Source organism: Heptranchias perlo, unplaced genomic scaffold (genome assembly GCF_035084215.1).
Source record: "Heptranchias perlo isolate sHepPer1 unplaced genomic scaffold, sHepPer1.hap1 HAP1_SCAFFOLD_324, whole genome shotgun sequence".
NCBI classification, from domain to species: domain Eukaryota; kingdom Metazoa; phylum Chordata; class Chondrichthyes; order Hexanchiformes; family Hexanchidae; genus Heptranchias; species Heptranchias perlo.
The window spans coordinates 301,930-322,983 of record NW_027139336.1 but is presented as its reverse complement, the minus strand read 5'-3'; the positions used below and the strand labels follow the sequence as shown (position 1 = coordinate 322,983).

The following is a 21,054-nucleotide window of genomic DNA, read 5'->3' as shown; positions in this document are numbered from 1 at the left end:
TGCCGGCTCCTCCAACATCCCGTCACCCCCCGCGGGCCGGCTCCTCCAACATCCCGTCACCCCCCGCGGGCCGGCTCCTCCAACATCCCGTCACCCCCCGCGGGCCGGCTCCTCCAACATCCCGTCGCCCCCCGCGCTGAAGCAGAGGAATGAGATGTGATGATTGGAGAGAGTGAGTGAAGGTCCTGTGTGGGACCAGGGGAGGAGATTGTATCACCGCTTATTAAAAGAAGTTAGGGAGGAGATAGCAGAGGCACTATTCCATATATAGAAAGGGCAATAGTGCCAGAGGACTGGTGGACAGCTCATGTGATTCCTATATTTAAAAAGGGAGATAGAACAAGTCCAGGGAACTATAGACCAGTTAGCTTAACGTCGGTGGTGGGAAAGGTAATGGGATCTTTACTCAAAGATGGAATAGAAAAACATGTGGAAACTGAAAATCGAATAAAGAATAGTCAGCACGGATTTCGAAGGGAAGGTCCTGTGCAGAACCTTGGTTAGACAATGGTCGGAGTATTGTGAACAGTTCTGCTCTCCATCTTATAGTGCTGAGGTTCTACCTATCCCCGGTGTTGTGAAGGATGGGCCTGGCCACGCTGCCACGGAACGCTCCATCCAGTTGGACCGTTCCGCCCCACCTGTCCCTCGTCGAAAAGTTTATGCAAAAAAAACACTTGCGACCACAAGGCGATCAGTAAGTGGTCCGCACGTAACGTCCTCGAGACCCTGCGGGAAAAGGAGACGATGGATCCTGTCAGTTGGTTCCCCAAGCAGACTGGCAATGTCATTTGGCAGAACGCCTCATCGCCAGAACTTTCAAACAAGCACCAAGACCTAGCTTGGCTGGTGGTGAGAAGGGCCCTTCCTGTCAGATCCTTCATGCACTCCTGGACCCACTCCCATTGTCTGGCCCGTCTCCCAATGTCTGCTCCCCCTCACAATGTCTGGCCCCACTCCCAGTGTCTGGCCCCCCTCCCAATGTCTGGCCCCTCTCCCAATGTCTGTTCCCCTCTCCCAATGTCTGTTCCCCTCTCCCATTGACTGGCCCCTCTCCCAGTGTCTGGCCCCACTCCCAGTGTTTGGCCCCACTCCCAGTGTCTGGCCCCACTCCCAATGTCTGGCCCCTCTCAGCACCCCCGGTTGTGAGTGTGGGTGTTGCGGCTTTGTCCCTCTGCTCCCTGGTCCAGTGCAGTCGGGGGTCGGAGGGACCAAACACCAGTTAAATGTTGGAAGAGATTATCTTCACTGAACTTCACCCAACTGATCTTTCTTGAGATGGGATGTTCAGTGATGGAAAACTGCCCTCGCTCAGTCCCATTCTTCCCCCAGTCTTTGTTATTAACTTGGACACACATTTATACAGTTACACCATCTTGCTTTATCACTATTGCCGATTGTAGTTTACACGGGGAAAGTTCGTTCCCACCAAGAATCTTTGGTATTAATGATCACATAAAGTGGAGAAATACAAATGATCAGAGAATGGGATTGTGGAGCCAGTCCTGAAACACTTTCTCCATTCTGCCTCTGACCCAGCAGAATATCACACCACTTCCACACTCAGGCATTTGAAATGGTTTAAAAGTGCTGAGCTTTGAATCACTTCTTTGCTCCATTCCTTCCATTCTTCAGTCTCTTTTCCAGATATTCCACTGCGGTTTGAACCCATTTCTCACTCGCTTTGGTGCAAATTTCCACGTGACGTTTGTTTGTAAAACTGAAACAGAGGAATGAGATGTGATTATTGGAGCATTGCAGACACCAACTCCAAACCTTAGATTTAACCACACTCCGAATCTATACCTTTAAAAACTTACATAATGGCGGGAGTGGAGCAGCCAATTGTTCTCTTGTAGTTTGCAAGTCTTTTATGAGGAATACGAGTGGTCTTAAAACTCTCACAGCATTCGAATGTTACAATCCCACCTGGTGTGAGAGGGAGGAATGGAGACAGTTAAATACTGATGGATATCACTGCAGATTCTCACTGATAGGAACATTATTCTCCATTTATTTACACACAATTACACAGAAACAGGCCATTCGGCCCAACCACTGTTTATACTCCCCACGAGCCTCCTCCCTCCCTATTTCATCTCACCCTATCAGCATATCCTTCTATTCCTTTCTCCCTCATGTGTTTCTCCAGATTCCCCTTCAATGTATCGATACCATTCGCCTCAAATACTCCTTGTGGTTCCCCATTCTAACCACTCTCTGGGCAAAGAATTTCTCCTCATTTCCTCTTTGGATTTCGATCTTATCTTATATTAATGGCCCTTAGTCGTTGTCTCCCCCACAAGTTAAAATATCTTCACTACGTCCACCCTATCAAACCCTTTCATAATCTTAAAGACCTCGAGCAGGTCTCCCCTCGGTCTTCTCTTTTCTAGAGCAAAGAGCCCCAGCCTGTTCAATCTTTCCTGATAGGTATAACCTCTCAGTTCTGGTATTATCCAGTAAATCTTATTTGCACCTTCTCCGGTGTCTCGATATCCTTTCTATAATATGGAGACCAGAACTGTTCACAATACTCCAAGTGTGGTCTAACAAGGTTCGATACAAGTTTAACATAACTTCTCTGCTTTTCCATTCTATCCCTCTAGAAATGAACCCCAGTGCTTGATTTGCCTTTTTATGGCCTTATTAACCTGTGTTACTACTTTTAGTGATTTGTGTATCAGTCCCCCTCGATCCCTTTGCTCCTCTATCCCATCTAGACTCTTATTATCCAAGGAGTATGTGACCTCCTGATTCCTCCTACCAAAATGCACCACCTCACACTGTCAAATGAATTTCAATATTGATAAATTACATTCACATTTTGCAAGTTTATGAATGTCGTCTTGTATTTTGTCACATTCTTCCTCAGGATTAACTACACCCCACAATTTGGTGTTGTCCGAAAATTTTGAAATTGTAAATGTAAATTGCGAACAACAGTGATCACAGCACCAATCCCTGTGGAACATCACATCCCACTACAGATCACAGGACTGAACGACCAGGAGGGTGAGATTAGACTGGGTGGGATATTAAAGGGTATTGGGGAGTGAGCAGGAGAGTGGGATTAGACTAGGTGGAATATTAAAGGGTATGGGGAGTGAGCAGGAGAGTGGGATTAGACTGGGTGGGATATTAAAGGGTACGGGGAGTGAGCAGGAGAGTGGGATTAGACTGGGTGGGATATTAAAGGGTACGGGGAGTGAGCAGGAGGGGGGGATGAGACTGAGTAGGATATTAAAGGGTATGGGGAGCGAGCAGGAGGGTGGGATGAGACTGGTTGGATATTAAAGGGTATGGGGAGTGAGCAGGAGGGTGGGATTAGACTGGGTGGGATATTAAAGGGTATGGGGAGTGAGCAGGAGGGGGGGATGAGACTGAGTAGGATATTAAAGGGTATGGGGAGCGAGCAGGAGGGTGGGATGAGACTGGGTGGGATATTAAAGGGTATGGGGAGTGAGCAGGAGGGTGGGATTAGACTGGGTGGGATATTAAAGGGGATGGGGAGTGAGCCGGAGAGTGGGATTAGACTGGGTGGGATATTAAAGGGGATGGGGAGTGAGCCGGAGAGTGGGATTAGACTGGGTGGGATATTAAAGGGGATGGGGAGTGAGCCGGAGAGTGGGATTAGACTGGGTGGGATATTAAAGGGTATTGGGAGTGAGGGGGAGAGTGGGATGAGATTGGGTGGGATATTAAAGGGTATGGGGAGTGAGCGGGAGAATGGGATTAGACTGTGTGGGATAACAGTGGGTATGGTAGCATAGTGGTTATGTTACTGGACCAGTAATCCAGAGGCCTGGACTAAAATCTGGAGTCATGAGTTCAAATCCCACCATGGCAGCTGGTGAATTTGAATTCAATGAATTAATTTTTTGGGGGGCAAAACTTGACCTCCTCTTGGGAAATAAGGAAGGGCAGGTGACAGAAGTGTTGGTGAGGGATCACTTTGGGACAAGTGATCATAATTCCATTAGTTTTAAGATAGCTATGGAGAAGGATAGGTCTGGCCCAAAAGTTAAAATTCTAAATTGGGGAAAGGCCAATTTTGATGGTATTAGACAGGAACTTTCAGAAGTTGATTGGGAGAGTCTGTTGGCAGGCAAAGGGACGTCTGGTAAGTGGGAGGCTTTCAAAAGTGTGTTAACCAGGGTTCAGGGTAAGCACATTCCTTATAAAGTGAAGGGCAAGGCTGGTAGAAGTAGGGAACCTTGGATGACTCGGGAGATTGAGGCACTAGTCAAAAAGAAGAAGGAGGCATATGACATGCATAGGCAGCTGGGATCAAGTGGATCCCTTGAAGAGTATAGAGATTGCCGGAGTAGAGTTAAGAGAGAAATCAGGAGGGCAAAAAGGGGATATGAGATTGCTTTGGCAGATCAGGCAAAGGTGAATCCAAAGAGCTTCTACAAATACATAAAGGGCAAAAGGGTAAAGAGGGAGAGAGTAGGGCCTCTTAAGGATCAACAAGGTTATCTATGTGCGGAACCACAAGAGATGGGTGAGATCCTGAATGAATATTTCACATCGGTATTTACGGTTGAGAAAGGCATGGATGTTAGGGAACTTGGGGAAATAAATAGTGATGTCTTGAGGAGTGTACATATTACAGAGAGGGAGGTGCTGGAAGTCTTAACGCGCATCAAGGTAGATAAATCTCCGGGACCTGATGAAATGTATCCCAGGACGTTATGGGAGGTTAGGGAGGAAATTGCAGGTCCCCTAGCAGAGATATTTGAATCATCCACCGCTATAGGTGAGGTGCCTGAAGATTGGAGGGTAGCAAATGTTGTGCCTTTGTTTAAGAAGGGCGGCAGGGAAAAGCCTGGGAACTACAGACCGGTGAGCCTGACATCTGTAGTGGGTAAGTTGTTAGAGGGTATTCTGAGGGACAGGATCTACAGGCATTTGGAGAGGCAGGGACTGATTAGGAACAGTCAGCATGGTTTTGTGAGAGGAAAATCATGTCTCGCGAATTTGATTGAGTTTTTTGAAGGGGTAACCAAGAAGATAGATGAGGGCTGTGCAGTAGATGTGGTCTACATGGACTTCAGCAAAGCATTTGACAAGGTACCGCATGGTAGGTTGTTACATAAGGTTAAATCTCATGGGATCCAAGGTGAGGTAGCCAATTGGATACAAAATTGGCTTGACGACAGAAGACAGAGGGTGGTTGTGGAGGGTTGTATTTCAAACTGGATGCCTGTGTCCAGCGGTGTGCCTCAGGGATCGGTGCTGGGTCCGCTGTTATTTGTTATTTATATTAATGATTTGGATGAGAATTTAGGAGGCATGGTTAGTAAGTTTGCAGATGACACCAAGATTGGTGGCATTGTGGACAGTGAAGAAGGTTATCTAGGATTGCAACGGGATCTTGATCAATTGGACCAGTGGGCCGATGAATGGCAGATGGAGTTTAATTTAGATAAATGTGAGGTGATGCATTTTGGTAGATCGAATCGGGCCAGGACCTACTCCGTTAATGGTAGGGCGTTGGGGAGAGTTATAGAACAAAGAGATCGAGGAGTACAGATTCATAGCTCCTTGAAAGTGGAGTCACAGGTGGATAGGGTGGTGAAGAAGGCATTCAGCATGCTTGGTTTCATTGGTCAGAACATTGAATGCAGGAGTTGGGATGTCTTGTTGAAGTTGTACAGGGCATTGGTGAGGCCACACTTGGAGTACTGTGTACAGTTCTGGTCACCCTATTATAGAAAGGATATTATTAAACTAGAAAGAGTGCAGAAAAGATTTACTAGGATGCTACCGGGACTTGATGGTTTGACTTACAGGGAGAGGTTAGACAGACTGGGACTTTTTTCCCTGGAGAGTTGGAGGTTAAGGGGTGATCTTATAGAAGTCTATAAAATAATGAGGGGCACAGATAAGGTCGATAGTTAAAATCTTTTCCCAAAGGTAGGGGAGTCTATAACGAGGGGGCATAGATTTAAGGTGAGAGGGGAGAGATACAAAAGGGTCCAGAGGGGCAATTTTTTCACTCAAAGGGTGGTGAGTGTCTGGAACGAGCTGCCAGAGGCAGTAGTAGAGGCGGGTACAATTTTGTCTTTTAAAAAGCATTTGGACAGTTACATGGGGAAGATGGGTATGGAGGGATATGGGCCAAGTGCAGGCAATTGGGACTAGCTTAGTGGTATAAACTGGGCGACATGGACATGTTGGGCCGAAGGGCCTGTTTCCATGTTGTAACTTCTATGATTCTATGATTCTATATTAAAGGGTATGGGGAGTGAGGGGGAGAATGGGATTCGACTGGGTGGGATATTGAAGGGTATGGGAGTGAGCAGGAGGGTGGGATTAGACTGGGTGGGATATTAAAGGGTATGGGGAGTGAGCAGGAGGGTGGGATTAGACTGGGTGGGATATTAAAGGGTATGGGGAGTGAGCAGGAGAGTGGGATTAATCTGGGTGGAATATTAAAGGGTACGGGGAGTGAGGGGGAGAATGGGATTAGACTGGTGGGATATTAAAGGGTATGGGGAGTGAGCAGGAGAGTGGGATTAGACTGGATGGGATATTAAAGGGTATGGGGAGTGAGCAGGAGAGAGGGATTAGACTGGGTGGGATATTAAAGGGTATGGGGAGTGAGCAGGAGGGTGGGATTAGACTGGGTGGGATATTAAAGGGTATTGGGAGTGAGCAGGAGGGTGGGATTCGACTGGGTGGGATATTGAAGGGCATTGGGAGTGAGCAGGAGAGTGGGATGAGACTGGGTGGGATATTAAATTGTATGGGGTGTGAGCAGGAGGGTGGGATTCGACTGGGTGGAATATTAAAGGGTATTGGGAGTTAGCAGGAGGGTGGGATTCGACTGGGTGGAATATTAAAGGGTATGGGGAGTGAGCAGGAGGGTGGGATTAGACTGGGTGGTCTATCAAATGGTGTGGGGAGTGAGCAGGAGGGTGGGATGAGACTGGGTGGGATATTAAAGGGTATGGGGAGTGAGCAGGAGGGTGGGATTAGTCTGGTGGGATATTAAAGGGTATGGGGAGTGAGCACGAGAGTGGGATTAGACTGGGTGGGATATTAAAGGGTGTGGGGAGTGAGGGGGAGAGTGGGATTAGACTGGGTGGGATATTAAAGGGTATTGGGAGTGAGCAGGAGGGTGGGATTAGACTGGGTGGGATATTAAAGGGTTTTGGGAGTGAGCAGGAAGGTGGGATTCGACTGGGTGGGATATTGAAGGGTATGGGGAGTGAGCAGGAGGGTGGGATTCGACTGGGTGGTATATTAAAGGGTATGGGGAGTGAGCAGGAGGGTGGGATTCGACTGGGTGGTATATTAAAGGGTACGGGGAGTGAGCAGGAGAGTGGGATTAGATTGGGTGGGATATTGAAGGGTATGGGGAGTGAGCAGGAGGGTGGGATTAGATTGGGTGGGATTTTAAAGTTCATGGGGAGTGAGCAGGAGAGTGGGATTAGACTGGGTGGGATATTAAAGGGTGTGGGGAGTGAGCAGGAGAGTGGGATTAGACTGGGTGGGATATTAAAGGGTATTGGGAGTGAGGGGGAGAGTGGGATTCGACTGGGTGGGATATTAAAGGGTATGGGGAGTGAGCAGGAGGGTGAGATTAGACTGGGTGGGATATTGAAGGGTGTGGGGAGTGAGCCTGAGAGTGGGATTAGACTGGGTGGGATATTTAAGGGTATGGGGAGTGAGCCTGAGAGTGGGATTAGACTGGGTGGGATATTTAAGGGTAATGGGAGTGAGCCTGAGAGTGGGATTAGACTGGGTGGGATATTAAAGGGTATGGGGAGTGAGCCTGAGAGAGGGATTAGACTGGGTGGGATATTTAAGGGTATGGGGAGTGAGCCTGAGAGTGGGATTGGACTGGGTGGGATATTTAAGGGTATGGGGAGTGAGCAGGAGCGTGGGATTAGACTGGGTGGGATATTAAAGGGTATGGGGAGTGAGCAGGAGAGTGGGATGAGACTGGGTGGGATATTAAAGGGTATTGGGAGTGAGCAGGAGGGTGGGATTAGTCTGGTGGGATATTAAAGGGTATTGGGATAGAGCAGGAGAGTGGGATTAGACTGGGTGGGATATTAAAGGGTATGGGGAGTGAGCAGGAGGGTGGGATTAGACTGGGTGGGATATTAAAGGGTAAGGGGAGTGAGGGGGAGAGTGGGATTAGAGTGGGTGGGATATTAAAGGGTACGGGGAGTGAGGGGGAGAGTGGGATTAGAGTGGGTGGGATATTAAAGGGTATGGGGAGTGAGCAGGAGGGTGGGATGAGACTGGGTGAGATATTGAAGGGTATGGGGAGTGAGCAGGAGGGTGGGATTAGACTGGGTGGGATATTAAAGGGTATTGGGAGTGAGGGGGAGAATGGGATTAGACTGGGTGGGATATTAAAGGGTATGGGGAGTGAGGGGAGAGTGGGATTAGACTGGGTGGGATATTAAAGGGTATGGGGATTGAGCAGGAGGGTGGGATTAAACTGGGTGGGATATTAAAGGATATTGGGAGTGAGCAGGAGGGTGGGATGAGTCTGGTGGGATATTAAAGGGTATGGGGAGTGAGCACGAGTGTGGGATTAGACTGGGTGGGATATTAAATGGTATTGGGAGTGAGCAGGAGGGTGGGATTCGACTGGGTGGGATATTAAAGGATATTGGGATTGAGCAGGAGGGTGGGTTGAGTCTGGTGGGATATGAAAGGGTATGGGGAGTGAGCAGGAGAGTGGGATTAGACTCGGTGGAATATTAAAGGGTATGGGGAGTGAGCAGGAGGGTGATTTTGGACTGGTGGGATATTAAAGGGTATGGGGAGTGAGCAGGAGGGTGGGATTAGACTGGGTGGGATATTAAAGGGTATGGGGCGTGATCAGGAGGGTGGGATTAGACTGGGTGGGATATTAAAGGGTATGGGGAGTGAGCAGGAGGGTGGGATTCGACTGGGTGGGATATTAAAGGGTATTGGGAGTGAGCAGGAGGGTGGATTCGACTGGGTGGGATATTAAAGGGTACGGGGAGTGAGCAGGAGAGGGGGATTAGACTGGGTGGGATAATGAAGGGTCTGGGGATTGAGCAGGACTGTGGGATTAGACTGGGTGGGATATTAAAGGGTATGGGGAGTGAGCAGGAGAGTGGGATTAGACTGGGTGGGATATTAAAGGGTACGGGGAGTGAGCAGGAGAGTGGGATTAGACTGGGTGGGATATTAAAGGGTATGGGGAGTGAGCAGGAGAGTGGGATTAGACTGGGTGGGATATTAAAGGGTATTGGGAGTGAGCAGGAGGGTGGAATTAGACTGGGTGGGATATTAAAGGGTATGGGGAGTGAGCAGGAGAGTGGGATTAGACTGGGTGGGATATTAAAGGGTATTGGGAGTGAGCAGGAGGGTGGAATTAGATTGGGTGGGATATTAAAGGGTATTGGGAGTGAGCAGGAGGGTGGGATTAGTCTGGTGGGATATTAAAGGGTATTGGGATAGAGCAGGAGAGTGGGATTAGATTGGTTGGGATATTAAAGGGTATGGGGAGTGAGCAGGAGGGTGGGATTCGACTGGGTGAGATATTGAAGGATATGGGGAGTGAGCAGGAGAGTGGGATGAGATTGGATGGGATATTAAAGGGTACGGGGAGTGAGGGGGAGAGTGGGATTAGACTGGGTGGCATATTAAAGGGTATGGGGAGTGAGGGGGAGAATGGGATTAGACTGGTGGGATATTAAAGGGTATGGGGAGTGAGCTGGAGAGTGGGATTCGACTGGGTGAGATATTAAAGGGTATTGGGAGTGAGCAGGAGGGTGGAATTAGACTGGGTGGGATATTAAAGGGTATGGGGAGTGAGGGGGAGAATGGTCTCAGACTGGGTGGGATATTAAAGGGTATGGGGAGTGAGCAGGAGAGTGGGATTAGACTGGGTGAGATATTGAAGGGTATGGGGAGTGAGCAGGAGAGTGGGATTAGACTGGGTGGGATATTGAAGGGTATGGGGCGTGTGCAGGAGGGTGGGATTCGACTGGGTGGGATATTAAAGGGTATGGGGAGTGAGGGGGAGAGTGGGATCAGACTGGGTGGGATATTAAAGGGTACGGGGAGTGAGGGGGAGAGTGGGATTAGACTGGGTGGCATATTAAAGGGTATGGGGAGTGAGGGGGAGAATGGGATTAGACTGGTGGGATATTAAAGGGTATGGGGAGTGAGCTGGAGAGTGGGATTCGACTGGGTGAGATATTGAAGGGTATGGGGATTGAGCAGGAGGGTGGGATCAGACTGGGTGGGATATTAAATGGTATTGGGAGTGAGCAGGAGGGTGGGATTCGACTGGGTGGGATATTAAAGGGTTTTGGGAGAGAGCAGGAGGGTGGGATTCGACTGGGTGGGATATTAAAGGATATTGGGATTGAGCAGGAGGGTGGGTTGAGTCTGGTGGGATATTAAAGGGTATGGGGAGTGAGCAGGAGAGTGGGATTAGACTCGGTGGAATATTAAAGGGTATGGGGAGTGAGCAGGAGGGTGATTTTGGACTGGTGGGATATTAAAGGGTATGGGGAGTGAGCAGGAGGGTGGGATTAGACGAGGTGGGATATTGAAGGGTATGGGGCGTGTGCAGGAGGGTGGGATTCGACTGGGTGGGATATTAAAGGGTATGGGGATTGAGCAGGAGGGTGGGATTAAACTGGGTGGGATATTAAAGGATATTGGGAGTGAGCAGGAGGGTGGGATGAGTCTGGTGGGATATTAAAGGGTATGGGGAGTGAGCACGAGTGTGCGATTAGACTGGGTGGGAAATTAAAGTGTATTGGGAGTGAGCAGGAGGGTGGGATGAGACTGGGTGGGATATTAAAGGGTTTTGGGATTGAGCAGGAGGGTGGGATTCGACTGGGTGGGATATTAAAGGATATTGGGATTGAGCAGGAGGGTGGGTTGAGTCTGGTGGGATATTAAAGGGTATGGGGAGTGAGCAGGAGAGTGGGATTAGACTCGGTGGAATATTAAAGGGTATGGGGAGTGAGCAGGAGGGTGATTTTGGACTGGTGGGATATTAAAGGGTATGGGGAGTGAGCAGGAGGGTGGGATTCGACTGGGTGGGATATTAAAGGGTATTGGGAGTGAGCAGGAGGGTGGGATGAGTCTGGTGGGATATTAAAGGGTATGGGGAGTGAGCACGAGTGTGGGATTAGACTGGGTGGGATATTAAAGGGTATGGGGAGTGAGCAGGAGGGTGAGATTAGACTAGGTGGGATATTGAAGGGTATGGGGCGTGTGCAGGAGGGTGGGATTCGACTGGGTGGTATATTAAAGGGTATGGGGAGTGAGCACGAGTGTGGGATTAGACTGGGTTGGAAATTGAAGTGTATTGGGAGTGAGCAGGAGGGTGGGATTCGACTGGGTGGGATATTAAATGGTATGGGGAGTGAGCAGGAGGGTGGGATTCGACTGGGTGCGATATTAAAGGGTTTTGGGAGAGAGCAGGAGGGTGGGATTCGACTGGGTGGGATATTAAAGGATATTGGGATTGAGCAGGAGGGTGGGTTGAGTCTGGTGGGATATTAAAGGGTATGGGGAGTGAGCAGGAGAGTGGGATTAGACTCGGTGGAATATTAAAGGGTATGGGGAGTGAGCAGGAGGGTGATTTTGGACTGGTGGGATATTAAAGGGTATGGGGAGTGAGCAGGAGGGTGGGATTCGACTGGGTGGGATATTAAAGGGTATTGGGAGTTAGCAGGAGGGTGGGATTCGACTGGGTGGGATATTAAAGGGTATTGGGAGTTAGCAGGAGGGTGGGATTCGACTGGGTGGGATATTAAAGGGTACGGGGAGTGAGCAGGAGAGGGGGATTAGACTGGGTGGGATATTAAAGGGTATGGGGAGTGAGCAGGAGAGTGGGATTAGACTGGGTGGGATATTAAAGGGTACGGGGAGTGAGGGGAGAGTGGGATTAGACTGGGTGGGATATTAAAGGGTATGGGGAGTGAGCAGGAGAGTGGGATTAGACTGGGTGGGATATTAAAGGGTACGGGGAGTGAGGCGGAGAGTGGGATTAGACTGGGTGGGATATTAAAGGGTATGGGGAGTGAGGCGGAGAGTGGGATTCGAATGGGTGGGATATTAAAGGGTATGGGGAGTGAGCAGGAGAGTGGGATTGGACTGGGTGAGATATTAAAGGGTATGGGGAGTGAGCAGGAGAGTGGGATTAGACTGGGTGGGATATTAATGGGTATGGGGAGTGAGCAGGAGGGTGGGATTAGTCTGGTGGGATATTAAAGGGTATGGGGAGTGAGCAGGAGAGTGGGATCAGACTCGGTGGGATATTAAAGGGTATTGGGAGTGAGCAGGAGGGTGAGATTCGACTGGGTGGGATATTAAAGGGTATGGGGAGTGAGCAGGAGAGGGGAATTAGACTGGGTGGTATATTGAAGGGTCTGGGGATTGAGCAGGACTGTGGGATTAGACTGGGTGGGATATTAAAGGGTATGGGGAGTGAGCAGGAGAGTGGGATTAGACTGGGTGGGATATTAAAGGGTATGGGGAGTGAGCAGGAGGGTGGGATGAGATTGGGTGGGATATTAAAGGGTATGGGGAGTGAGCAGGAGGGTGGGTTGAGTCTGGTGGGATATTAAAGGGTATTGGGAGTGAGCAGGAGGGTGGGATTCGACTGGGTGGGATATTAAAGGGTATGGGGAGTGAGCAGGAGAGTGGGATTCGACTGGGTGGGATATTAAAGGGTATTGGGAGTGAGCAGGAGGGTGGGATTAGACTGGGTGGGATATTAAAGGGTATGGGGAGTGAGCAGGAGGGTGAGATTAGACTGGGTGGGATATTAAAGGGTATTGGGAGTGAGCAGGAGGGTGGGATTAGTCTGGGTGGGATATTAAAGGGTACGGGGAGTGAGCAGGAGGGTGCAATTAGTCTGGGTGGGATATTAAAGGGTATGGGGAGTGAGCAGGAGAGTGGGATTAGACTGGTGGGATATTAAAGGGCATGGGGAGTGAGCAGGAGGGTGGGATTCGACTGGGTGGGATATTAAAGGGTATGGGGAGTGAGGGGGAGAGTGGGATTAGACTGGTGGGATATTAAAGGGCATGGGGAGTGAGCAGGAGGGTGGGATTCGACTGGGTGGGATATTAAAGGGTACGGGGAGTGAGCAGGAGAGTGGGATTAGACTGGGTGGGATATTAAAGGGTATTGGGAGTGAGCAGGAGGGTGGGATTAGACTGGGTGGGATATTAAAGGATATTGGGAGTGAGCAGGAGGGTGGGATGAGTCTGGTGGGATATTAAAAGGTATGGGGAGTGAGCAGGAGGGTGGGATTCGACTGGGTGGGATATTAAAGGGTATGGGGAGTGAGCAGGAGAGTGGGATCAGACTGGGTGGGATATTAAAGGGTGTGGGGAGTGAGCAGGAGGGAGGGATTAGACTGGGTGGGATATTAAAGGGTACGGGGAGTGAGCAGGAGAGTGGGATCAGACTCGGTGGGATATTAAAGGGTGTGGGGAGTGAGCAGGAGGGAGGGATTAGACTGGGTGGGATATTAAAGGGTACGGGGAGTGAGCAGGAGAGTGGGATTAGACTGGGTGGGATATTAAAGGGTATGGGGAGTGAGCAGGAGGGTGAGATTCGATTGGGTGGGATATTAAAGGGTATTGGGATAGAGCAGGAGGGTGGGATTAGTCTGGTGGTATATTAAAGGGTATGGGGAGTGAGCAGGAGGGTGGGATATTAGAATCATAGAATCATAGAAGTTACAACATGGAAACAGGCCCTTCGGCCCAACATGTCCATGTCGCCCAGTTTATACCACTAAGCTAGTCCCAATTGCCTGCACTTGGCCCATATCCCTCGATACCCATCTTCCCCATGTAACTGTCCAAATGCTTTTTAAAAGACAAAATTGTACCCGCCTCTACTACTGCCTCTGGCAGCTCGTTCCAGACACTCACCACCCTTTGAGTGAAAAAATTGCCCCTCTGGACCCTTTTGTATCTCTCCCCTCTCACCTTAAATCTGTGCCCCCTCGTTATAGACTCCCCTACCTTTGGGAAAAGATTTTGACTATCGACCTTATCTATGCCCCTCATTATTTTATAGACTTCTATAAGATCACCCCTTAACCTCCTACTCTCCAGGGAATAAAGTCCCAGTCTGTCTAACCTCTCCCTGTAAGTCAAACCATCAAGTCCCGGTAGCATCCTAGTAAATCTTTTCTGCACTCTTTCTAGTTTAATAATATCCTTTCTATAATAGGGTGACCAGAACTGTACACAGTACTCCAAGTGTGGCCTCACCAATGCCCTGTACAACTTCAACAAGACATCCCAACTCCTGCATTCAATGTTCTGACCAATGAAACCAAGCATGCTGAATGCCTTCTTCACCACCCTATCCACCTGTGACTCCACTTTCAAGGAGCTATGAATCTGTACTCCTCGATCTCTTTGTTCTATAACTCTCCCCAACGCCCTACCATTAACGGAGTAGGTCCTGGCCCGATTCGATCTACCAAAATGCATCACCTCACATTTATCTAAATTAAACTCCATCTGCCATTCATCGGCCCACTGGCCCAATTTATCAAGATCCCGTTGCAATCCTAGATAACCTTCTTCACTGTCCACAATGCCACCAATCTTGGTGTCATCTGCAAACTTACTAACCATGCCTCCTAAATTCTCATCCAAATCATTAATATAAATAACAAATAACAGCGGACCCAGCACCGATCCCTGAGGCACACCGCTGGACACAGGCATCCAGTTTGAAAAACAACCCTCGACAACCACCCTCTGTCTTCTGTCGTCAAGCCAATTTTGTATCCAATTGGCTACCTCACCTTGGATCCCATGAGATTTAACCTTATGTAACAACCTACCATGCGGTACCTTGTCAAATGCTTTGCTGAAGTCCATGTAGACCACGTCTACTGCACAGCCCTCATCTATCTTCTTGGTTACCCCTTCAAAAAACTCAATCAAATTCGTGAGACATGATTTTCCTCTCACAAAACCATGCTGACTGTTCCTAATTAGTCCCTGCCTCTCCAAATGCCTGTAGATCCTGTCCCTCAGAATACCCTCTAACAACTTACCCACTACAGATGTCAGGCTCACTGGTCTGTAGTTCCCAGGCTTTTCCCTGCCGCCCTTCTTAAACAAAGGCACAACATTTGCTACCCTCCAATCTTCAGGCACCTCACCTATAGCGGTGGATGATTCAAATATCTCTGCTAGGGGACCCGCAATTTCCTCCCTAACCTCCCATAACGTCCTGGGATACATTTCATCAGGTCCCGGAGATTTATCTACCTTGATGCGCGTTAAGACTTCCAGCACCTCCCTCTCTGTAATATGTACACTCCTCAAGACATCACTATTTATTTCCCCAAGTTCCCTAACATCCATGCCTTTCTCAACCGTAAATACCGATGTGAAATATTCATTCAGGATCTCACCCATCTCTTGTGGTTCCGCACATAGATGACCTTGTTGATCCTTAAGAGGCCCTACTCTCTCCCTAGTTACCCTTTTGCCCTTTATGTATTTGTAGAAGCTCTTTGGATTCACCTTTGCCTGATCTGCCAAAGCAATCTCATATCCCCTTTTTGCCCTCCTGATTTCTCTCTTAACTCTACTCCGGCAATCTCTATACTCTTCAAGGGATCCACTTGATCCCAGCTGCCTATGCATGTCATATGCCTCCTTCTTCTTTTTGACTAGTGCCTCAATCTCCCGAGTCATCCAAGGTTCCCTACTTCTACCAGCCTTGCCCTTCACTTTATAAGGAATGTGCTTACCCTGAACCCTGGTTAACACACTTTTGAAAGCCTCCCACTTACCAGACGTCCCTTTGCCTGCCAACAGACTCTCCCAATCAACTTCTGAAAGTTCCTGTCTAATACCATCAAAATTGGCCTTTCCCCAATTTAGAATTTTAACTTTTGGGCCAGACCTATCCTTCTCCATAGCTATCTTAAAACTAATGGAATTATGATCACTGGTCCCAAAGTGATCCCTCACCAACACTTCTGTCACCTGCCCTTCCTTATTTCCCAAGAGGAGGTCAAGTTTTGCCCCCTCTCTAGTCGGGCCATCCACATACTGAATGAGAAATTCCTCCTGAATACACTCAACAAATTTCTCTCCATCCAAGCCCCTAATGCTATGGCTGTCCCAGTCAATGTTGGGAAAGTTAAAGTCCCCTACTATTACCACCCTATTTTTCTTGCAGCTGTCTGTAATCTCCTTACATATTTGCTCCTCAATTTCCCGTTGACTATTTGGGGGTCTGTAGTACAATCCTATCAAAGTGATCTCTCCCTTCTTATTTTTCAGTTCTACCCATATGGACTCAGTGGGCGAACCCTCGGATATATCCCCTCTCACTACTGCCGTGATGTTCTCCCTAATCAAGAACGCAACTCCCCCTCCTCTCTTACCTCCTGCTCTATCTTTCCTATAGCATCTGTACCCTGGAACATTGAGCTGCCAGTCCTGCCCCTCCCTTAGCCATGTTTCAGTAATAGCAAGAACATCCCAGTCCCATGTACCCATCCATGCCCTGAGTTCATCTGCCTTGCCCATCAGACTTCTTGCATTGAAATAAATGCAGTTTAATCTAGACTTCCCTTAAAGGGTATTGGGATAGAGCAGGAGAGTGGGATTAGACTGGGTCGGATATTGAAGGGTATGGGGAGTGAGCAGGAGGGTGGGATTAGACTGGGTGGGATATTTAAGGGTATGGGGAGTGAGCAGGAGAATGGGATTAGACTGGGTGGGATATTAAAGGGTATGGGGAGTGAGGGGGAGAGTGGGATTAGACTGGGTGAGATATTAAAGGGTTTTGGGATAGAGCAGGAGAGTGGGATTGAATTGGGTGGGTTATTAAAGGGTATTGGGAGTGTGCAGGAGAGGGGGATAAGACTGGGTGGGATATTAAAGGGTATGGGGAGTGAGCAGGAGGGTGAGATTAGACTGGGTGGGATATTAAAGGGTATGGGGAGTGAGCAGGAGGGTGGGATTAGACTGGGTGGGATATGAAAGGGTATGGGGAGTGAGGGGGAGAGTGGGATTAGACTGGGTGGGATATTAAAGGGTATTGGGATAGAGCAGGAGAGTGGGATTGGATTGGGTGGGATATTGAAGGGGATTGGGAGTGTGCAGGGTAGGTGGATTAGACTGGGTGGGATATTAAAGGGTATGGGGAGCGAGCAGGAGAGTGAGATTAGACAGGGTGGGATATTAAAGGGTATGGGGAGTGAGCAGGAGAGTGGAATTAGACTGGTTGGGATATTAAAGTGTATGGGGAGGGAGCAGGAGGGTGGGATTCGACTGGGTGGGATATTAAAGGGTATGGGGAGTGAGCAGGAGGGTGGGATTCGACTGGGTGGGATATTAAAGGGTATGGGGAGTGAGTTGGAGAATGGGGCTCCTGTGAAGGAAAAGGCCAAGACAGGCTCACTGGGTTGATCGGCTTGTTTTTGTGCTGCAGCATTATATGATTGAATGGCCTTGCGAGGAAATGATGAACTCTGGGAAGTTCTGGGAATTAGTGGGCTAAAGATACCGATGCCTCATCTCCCCACTACATTTATACAGCAATGGGCTCCTCACCGGCCTGCCCAATGGGTAACTCTTTCGACATGAAAGAACAGACAGCTGCTCTCTATTGGTGGCAGATGTCGTCCTGCAGCGAACACGCGGCTTTCTCTGGCCAGAGAGCTGCTCAGTCACGTACCTGTCTTTGGGAAAGACTGGTCTGTCATCCGTGAATGAGGCTCCGGGAATTCTTCCAGAAATCCCACGATTTCAGCAGCGAACCCAATGATACAATCAACAATCCGGAACAGCAGACAGAGGGATCCGCGGTACAGCAACCGAAGAAGAAAGAGTCAAACTGGACTGCTCCGGAGGGTCGCTGCCCTAAGCTTGACATGTGTGCTAAAGCTGTCAGGAAATGTGTCAATGCCAGATTCATCAGCTGCACTCACAAGACAGTCCAGAATGTCACCCGAGCACAACGCAATGCCATCAACGCTCTCAAGACCAACCGCAACATCGTCATCAAACCAGCGGACAAAGGAGGAGCCATCGTCATACAGAACAGAACGGACTATTGCAAAGAAGCATACCGACAACTGGACAACCAGGAACACTACAGACGGTTACCCGCAGACCCGACCAAAGAACACACCCACCAGCTCAACAAACTGATCAAGACCTTCGATCCAGACCTTCAAAGCATCCTACGCACTCTCATCCCACGTACTCCCCGTGTGGGAGACTTCTACTGCCTCCCAAAGATACACAAAGCCAACACACCCGGACGTCCCATCGTATCAGGCAACGGAACCCTGTGTGAGAACCTCTCTGGATACATCGAGGGCATCCTGAAACCCATCGTGCAGGGAACCCCCAGCTTCTGTCGCGACACTGCAGACTTCCTACAAAAACTCAGTACCCACGGACCTGTTGAACCAGGAACACTTCTCACCACGATGGACGTCTCGGCACTCTACACCAGTATCCCCCACGATGACGGCATCGCTGCGACAGCATCAATACTCAACACCAACAACAGCCAATCTCCGGAAGCCATCCTACAACTCATCCGCTTCATCCTGGATCACAATGTCTTCACCTTCGATAACCAGTTCTTTACCCAAACACACGGAACAGCCATGGGGACCAAATTCGCACCCCAATACGCCAACATTTTCATGCACAAGTTCGAGCAGGACTTCTTCACTGCACAGGACCTCCAACCAACGCTATACACCAGATACATCGACGACATTTTCTTCCTATGGACCCACGGTGAGGAATCACTAAAGAGACTACACGATAACATCAACAAGTTCCATCCCACCATCAAGCTCACCATGGACTACTCCTCAGAATCGGTTTCTTTCTTGGACACACGAATCTCCATCAAAGACGGGCACCTCAGCACCTCACTCTACCGCAAGCCCACGGACAACCTCACGATGCTCCACTTTTCCAGCTTCCACCCTAACCACGTCAAAGAGGCCATCCCGTATGGACAGGCCCTGCGAATACACAGGATCTGCTCAGACGAGGAGGAACGCGATGGACACCTACAGACGCTGAAAGATGCCCTCGTAAGAACGGGATATGACGCTCGACTCGTCGATCGACAGTTCCGACGAGCCACAGCGAAGAATCGTATAGACCTCCTCAGAAGACAAACACGGGACACAACCAACAGAGTACCCTTCGTCGTCCAGTACAGAGCAGAGCAGAGAAACTACGTCATGTTCTCCGCAGCCTTCAACATGTCATCGATGACGACGAACACCTCGCTAAGGCCATCCCCACACCTCCACTACTCGCCTTCAAACAGCCACCCAACCTCAAACAAACCATTGTTCGCAGCAAATTACCCAGCTTTCAGGAGAACAGCGTCCACGACACCACACAACCCTGCCACGGTAACCTCTGCAAGACATGCCAGATCATCGACACAGATACCACCATCACACGAGAGGACACCACCCACCAGGTGCATGGTTCATACTCCTGTGATTCGGCCAACGTTGTCTACCTCATACGTTGCAGGAAAGGATGCCCCGGAGCATGGTACATTGGCGAGACCATGCAGACGCTGCGACAACGGATGAACGGACACCGCCCAACAATCGCCAGACAGGAGGGTTCCCTCCCAGTCGGGGAACACTTCAGCAGTCAGCGACATTCAGCCACCGATCTTCGGGTAAGCGTTCTCCAAGGCGGCCTTCGAGACACACGACAACGCAAAATCGTCGAGCAGAAATTGATAGCCAAGTTCCGCACCCATGAGGACGGCCTCAACCGGGATCTTGGGTTCATGTCACGCTACACGTTACCCCACCAGCGGGAAAAAAAAGTTATCTGTTTTTAATACAACTGGACATTTTCTCTCTCTCTGCCTTTCGGGTCTCTTTCTCTATCTGTCTGTGTAATCTGACCCACTGTGTATTCAGTACACTGGGATGTAATGTTTTCCGTGGCTAACCTGTCTGAACACCAACGACACCTTTGATTGCTGTGATCGCCTCCCAGCCTAATATAAGATATGCTTCACTCACTCACCTGATGAGGGAGGTAAGCTCTGAAAGCTTGTGATTTTCAAATAAAACTGTTGGACTATAACCTGGTGTTGTAAGATTCCTTACATTTGTCCACCCCAGTCCATCACCGGCATCTCCACATCCAAGTACGTCAGCTGGTGGAGGCGCACGGTCAACAGCTTCCTGTAGTTAGAGATTTTCTTCACCACTTCATTCCCCATCAGATTCAACACGCGCTGTGAAAAGCAGAATGAATAACAGGCTTTACAGAAGGACTCAGGCAGCACACTAGCCTGCCCAGTGTCTCCCTGCTTCTAGCACATCTGAAAATAACAAATGCAACACTAATAACAGCCAGAGAATAATCACTACCCAGAGATCGTAGTGAGGTTTTTAAACAACCTGCACATTCTGTCACAAACTTCCATCACTTCTTCAGCTGCACCAATACCAAGCTAGGGATAAATTCAGAGTTTTGAAAATAAATTTATTAATGATGTAGGTTTCTGAGAATTGCTCGTGGTAAATCAGAGAACATGGTTCTCTCTGTTACCTGTCTGCTGTCTTCACATTGCTGCTGCTGCTCAGTCTCTCCCCCCTCTTTCCTTTCTCTTCTGCCCATCTCAGTTTTCCTTCCTTCCTGCACCCTTCTCTGTGCTCTTTTGCTTCTTTTTCCTCTCTCTTTCTTCTTTTGGGTGGAAAGTGACTGGTGATGTATCAGGGAAAGTGCAGGCCACATTTTCTGCTGATGTGTGCAGGGAAGTGTAGCTCGCTGAGCTCAGCAGCTCCCTTCTCCTCCTGCCCCATTCATCTTGCTTTCTACCCCTCGCATACGCCTTCAATTTACTTTTTCACCAAGTCCCGTTCTCCCATCACCCCTGTGCTCACTGACCTACACTCGTTCCCGGAACACCTTGATTTTAAAATTCTCATCCTTGTTTTCAAATTCCTCCGTGGCCTCGCCCCTCCCTATCTCTGTAACCTCCTCCAGCTCTACAATTGTCTCAGATCTCTGTGCT

General features: G+C 49.1%; 1 long non-coding RNA gene across 1 annotated transcript; it reads right to left on the bottom strand.

The window, feature by feature from the left end:
• Positions 1–1,871: 1,871 nt before the first annotated feature.
• Positions 1,872–20,979, bottom strand: LOC137311306 (uncharacterized). Its single transcript, XR_010960293.1, has 3 exons — positions 20,589–20,979; positions 20,141–20,271; positions 1,872–1,929 (listed from the first exon to the last, which is right to left on the bottom strand). It is a non-coding gene; the product is annotated as an uncharacterized lncRNA (long non-coding RNA).
• Between the last annotated feature and the right edge of the window lie 75 nt (positions 20,980–21,054).